Source organism: Physella acuta, unplaced genomic scaffold, assembly GCF_028476545.2.
Source record: "Physella acuta isolate Inbredline_101_S28 unplaced genomic scaffold, ASM2847654v3 ptg000151l, whole genome shotgun sequence".
Classification (NCBI taxonomy): Eukaryota; Metazoa; Mollusca; class Gastropoda; family Physidae; genus Physella; species Physella acuta.
In genome coordinates, this window is record NW_026731670.1 from 1,667,501 (window position 1) to 1,673,625 (window position 6,125).

The window sequence follows — 6,125 nt, forward strand, 5'->3', positions numbered from 1 at the left end:
TGGTATGGTAAGACTGGTCTGTTGACAGGGGCTGGTCTGATTAAACTGATCTTTATTTGGTAAGTCAGACGAGAATATTTTTGTGACTACTGAAATAATATAATTGTGTTGCTTGACAGCTTGAGATTTTAAGCTAAGTTAAACCAGCCTTCTCGCTCTGCTACATGTTAGCATCTGTAAATACAATTTCAGATCACGGGATTAAATAATTTCAAGTTTGATCTGAAATGTAAACATGTAATCTTATCACTATAGCATGCTAATAATCGTTTAACATTTAAATTTAAGTTCCAAGTAGTTTATTTTGTCGTTTAACGTGTAGGCCAAAATGTTGTAACTACCATATAAAACATTTCTTAACACGAAGATAAACCCTCAATCTAAAGTTACAAATGAGAAAAAAAATAATTATATGTAAAGCGCAATTTTGTGGAAATACGATTCGATAGTATTTTTTTTAAAATGAGATCTAAATCTAGACTAGATTTTGAATTTAGACCTAGTTTCAAAGTCTCATAAAAATGTAAACAAAACAGTTTGGCTCTCGAAAATCTAACTGGAAATAAGGTATATTAAAAATACTCTTTATTTATTATTCATTCAAATGATAAATGTAAAAAAATAGCTAACAAAAACGAATCTAATATCCTTACATATAAATACTTTGATTACTGTGGTGTAAAAATGTGTGAATGCACCGAGCGACTGCGTTGCTGATTAAATGTATACAGCGGAAATCGCGCTTTGGTATTGCGCCAATATTTTTAGCGCTATAATCAATAGCCGGTTTGTTCAAATGATTATATATATATATATATATATATATATATATATATATATATATATATATATATATATATATATATATATAGTTATATACATAGTTATATATATAGTTATATTATAATATATTTTGAAAAATTTGAACATCCTCCTCCCAATGTAAAATTCCTAGCTAGGCCATTGTTTTAACGAACTAAATGGACGCTCAATGCAATATAATTGATAGACTATCTTTTGTTTAAATTCAAATTATAGTATACTCGATACGTATTATTACGCATGTGAGAAACACTGCGGTTTCTGTTTCTTAGAGAAAATTCTCAAATACTGTAACAGTGATTTTTTGAGTAATTTTGTTTCAAATTTATTTTTAAACAAAACAAATATCATCGCATATAAACAAAAATGTGCAATGCACACAATTAATTAACACTAATATAAATATTTATAATATAAAAGACTCACCGATCGTCAAACGTTCAATCTTTTTGTAAAACGGCCACGAACATCAGAAATGGGCCACGCTGTAATATTTGTAAAGGTCTTTGTAATCCATTAGCCAATCAGAAGACTGAATGGAAATATTAATGCGTACAATAAAAAAACATAGGTGGCGCCACATTAAAATGTTTGTTTATACAAATGAATTAAGCTTAATATAATTAAGTATTTTAGAACAAAAATAAAAAAAATTAATACAATAATATTCGGATATGGACAAACATTAGGTAAATTAATCGCCAATTTTAAAACCCCATAAAAAGCGGGTGGGACATCCCCTGAAGTTTCTCGAATATTCAAATAAAACACTACGGGGATGCAATTCGGAATATAGACATGATTTTTTATAAGATTTTACATACTTAAACCTTTTTAAAATAGGATCTCTTTGAAAAAAGAATTGCGCACCAAGTTAACTGCGAACAATATGTGTATAACAGTATAAAATACTAGTACTTTACACTTTCATATGAGAATTAGATCTTTTACTAAAATTTCAAATTTCGTTTATCTATGCTATACGTTATTCAAGTTTTAGGCTTTTAAAAAAACAAAAGGAGAATAAGTTCCTCTTCCGGTCACCGGAATTCGTTTACAAGTTAATAGAAAACTACAAATTTGATATGAAGTTATCGTCTTCTCAGAGTTGCACACACACAGACATACGGACAAAATTAGATGTTTTTCTGACTCAGGGAGTTGTAAAACGTCGAGATTTTTTTATACTTCGTATACGAGAAAGTAAAAATTATAAACACGCCTATGTTAACCAGTAAAGATTAATCATGTATTGATGTATGTACAACCGACTAAGCGTTCACCTCTATAATCCTTCGGTCGCAATGTCTTGTCGTTTAATATTGATCTCTCGATAAGGTTTATATCATACATTTTTATATCTACCCAGCTAAGCTGCTTCATCTATCACTGTGTAGGATCCACGCTCCAATGTTGAATACACTTAGTCCAATAGCAATCTGAATAACTAAAAATCTAGATTACGTTTTAAGATTTTAATTGTAGAACCTTGTTTAAGTGAACAATTTATATGCAATGGTTGCCTTTTCCTAAAATAGAACATAGAATCATAATTTGGGGGGGGGGGGGGGTGTAGCCGTCTCGGTCGACGATCCTGGGGGAACGCCAAAAGGGGTAGAAAATTAAGCTGCATTTTGGAATTATAAACAGTTAAAGTTAGGAAATTTAACGGCTACACGCATTTACATACTGATGTAACTGTTTTCTACCTTAATTGTGTAACTGTAAAGCATACACTTTTAAGAAACACTGACCGGCACAATCCGCTTTCTAGTTTTTCCTCGAGAGGGGTGGGGTGGGGGCGCTTTTCCTCCAACTAAAATCGCAGAAGTTTACACTAGATTGATGAGTAGATAACACTGAGAAAAAACAAACAGCTGTACTAAAATGTATTGCACGATTGTGTAACATTAAAATAGAGTTTGCGAAGTTAAAACTTGCTCCACCAATTTTGTTTGAAATGGTAGAAGGGGGGGGGGGGGGTGGCGCTTTTTCGCCAACAAAAGTTTTTATGACTTGTAATGGAAATGTGAGTAGATAACTCTTTTAACACTTAGAAAAGAAGCCGGCAGTATTAAAACGTATTATGTAAAAGTAGAAAAATAAAATGGTTGTTAGTGGGGCTCTTTATCGACCAATTAATTAGAATTGGATTTACACTGGAAAGGTGTGTAGATCAATCTTTAAGCACTTAAACTAAAAACACATCATTAATGCTTAATGTTCGATTTTACTAGCCAGTTTTGTTAAGAAATGACTCGACTAGTTTTTTTTTTCGATTCTCACGATTATCTTAAATTTACCGTGCGAGTTCAGATACTTTTACTTGATTGCATTACATCTTACGTGGATCACTGTATTAAAGATAATTAAATATCACGAATTCTTGTATCGCTACCCGATCAGTAAAATAACATACGGTTGGAGCGATTGAGTGGCAAAAGGCAAAACCTTTTGCCGAAATTTTAAAAGCTAAGAAAATTAGTATATTGTACCGTCATTTTGTCGTTTGTTTCGGCTGAACATTACTGATGGTCCTACCCTCATTCACGTTATATATATATATATATATATATTTACATATAAATGTAAGGATATATATTTTTAGATATTTTTAGATATGGATGTATATAACATTTCTACGTTGATGTATACCTTGTCTAACATCTTTTTCTTCTTCTTCTTCGTTCTTAATTATGAGTGTTGAAGGGGATCGAGATTTATCTGCCAGTGGGTTTGATCTCGAGACTTTGTTCGAATTTATCAACCATGAGCTTTTTTTGCCGACTCGACCACACCTCCAACACAATTAAGCGTTACGTGTCAACTGGTTATGCGCCATTGAGGCTATTGACTCCGATTTCAGCCTGCTTTTCTTTTTAACACGTTTTTATTAACTCAGCTTCGCGTGGATGTGTTTGTTGTTAAAATTGACATCGAAAATTAGCCCACTTCTGATTGTTCTATAGTTCTGAAATTTGGCATGCAGGTTACTTTCGCCTAACAATTTCAGATGCAATCATAAAAACTAGCAATTAGAGACCGTAATTAGCTTAATTTAATTACGCCCCAAGGACCATAAAATTGAGGACATGATTTCTAAAGATACCGACAAGACTGGAGGCCTATAGACACAGTTACTTCGGCCCCAATCGATGTGAGCGCGCTGGCCGTGATCGTATAGTGGTTAGTACTTCGCGTTGTGGCCGCGACAACCCAGGTTCGAATCCTGGTCGCTCAAGATTTTTTTAGTCCGTGTATTTATAAACACTTTTTTAAAAACCACGTTTTTCATGTGTAGCAACGGACTAAAAAGGAGAAAATAAAATACTTAAAAAAAAACTTTTTAAAAAACCACGTTTTTCTTGTGGACTAAAAAGTAAAAAATAACTATTTACATACATTTGATGACAAAAAACGTGGGTCGGGCAGATGGGTCGGGAAATTTGATGGTGAACGTACCCACGTTTTTTGTCATCAAATGTATGTAAATAGTTATTTTCTACTTTTTAGTCCACAAGAAAAACGTGGTTTTTTAAAAAAGTTTTTTTTTAAGTATTTTATTAGATTTGCTTCCATAGCCTTTATCCATCCAAGAACAAACTACAAGGCAGCAGTTGTTTAATTTTGGTGTTGTCTCTCCTAGAAGAGTGGCTGTCCCCACGCCGACCCCTTGTCTAACATTTAAATGACTTTCTACCAGCCTTTGAAATACACATGCAATCGGAATTTCAATAAGAGGCATAGAGCCATTAATAAAACATTAAAACCAAAATCGACCCGGCAATACTGTACATAATCTCTAAACGATTCTCAAAAAGTGTCTCGTGGTCCGAAAATTGACCAATGTAAGCTTGTTCTCCATCATACAAAATTGAATTCTGCTGACTATAATTTATATTTTAGGAGATAACTGTTGCATGTTTTTAAGATCCTAAAAAAAAAATAAAGCGGGAGTGATCTCCGCTAAATATTCTCGAATATCTAAAACATAAGCGTGCGTCAGTTCGTCATCATTATAGATTTTGGAAACATAAAAATAAACACATCACATTAGTGCTTTTTACTTGCATCGCCGTGTCTTATTATAAGTAATAGAGTAGGGTTTGTTTATATAACGACTTAAATTTATTTTATAGTTGCCACTGTTTTTACTCTTTTGCATAGCGTAAAAATATATTAAATACATGCAAATTGCTAATACATATTAAACGGATGAACGTCAAATGTCTAAAAGCGTGTGCTAAAGATAACCTCCGGGAAAACCATGCTAATGAAAATAAAAGCCAAAAGTGCTCTCAAGACCTTTGCGAATGGAGCAGATCAAGAATAGGTCGAAGACTTTAAATACCTCGGCAGCTATATATCAGCAAATGGCAGCATGGAGAAAGAAATAGCCACCAGAATAGCAATGGCAGCACAAGCTTTCAAACAAGCTTTCAACAGACTTGCTAAGATCTGGAAATCATCCTCACTGCAGCAGAGAACTAAAATAAAGATCTACAAGTCTAATTTACGATCTGTACTCCTCTATGCTGCAGAGCCATGGGCACTAAACAAGAAAGGAGAGAGCCGTCTCGGAGGCTTTGAAACAAGATCCCTCCAACGTTTCCTCAGAATAAAGTGGAACGACAAAGTCCCGAAAAAGGAAATATGGCGAAGGACAGGATTAAACTACATTGTTTCAGAAGTTCGAATGAGCAGATTGAGATGGCTGGGCCATGTTTTACGCATGAGCAAAAGAAGACTCCCTAACATGGCGCTGAAGTGGAACCCGCCTCTAAACCGAAAGAGAGGAAGACCACTGGAAACATGGAGCAGAGAGATGGAAGAAGAAGTGCAGGCTACTGGAAGACCTTGCATGAACTAAAGTGGCTCGCCCAAGACAGAATGGAATGGCGGAGATTTGTTGCTGCCCTATACTCCACAGGGAATGATGAGGATTAACTAAGTAAGTAAGTAATCACCTGCAATGTTTTGAATTAATAGTTTTATATTAAATACAATTTCTATCTGATCCTATTACCAGAGGCAAAGCTAGAGGAGGGTATGCGCGGCGACACACATAGGCCAGTCGTGGTAGATGATAAGTAAATATGCTCATAACTGGGGGTTACAGCGGTAGAAAAAAACATAGACTGTTAGTTAATATTTTCTATATCAAAATATCAGTTACCAAAACAAAAAGACAAAGTGACTGGTAAAAACCACCTTTATCTTTCAAAATGAGGGAAGTAGGGGCGCATTTTCTTCAACGCGAATAAATATAAACGGGCCTAATTTGGGAAGTGAGCGCAAAATCG

General features: G+C 34.2%; 1 protein-coding gene across 1 annotated transcript in view; it reads right to left on the reverse strand.

The window, feature by feature from the left end:
• The window catches only part of LOC131935665 (complement component C1q receptor-like), a 21,106-nt gene extending 19,832 nt beyond the window's left edge, over window positions 1-1,274 (reverse strand). The window contains exon 1 of the mRNA XM_059292184.1: window positions 1,249-1,274. The gene's annotated coding sequence lies outside the window, so the exon portion shown is untranslated. The remainder of the gene's footprint in view (window positions 1-1,248) is intronic.
• Between the last annotated feature and the right edge of the window lie 4,851 nt (window positions 1,275-6,125).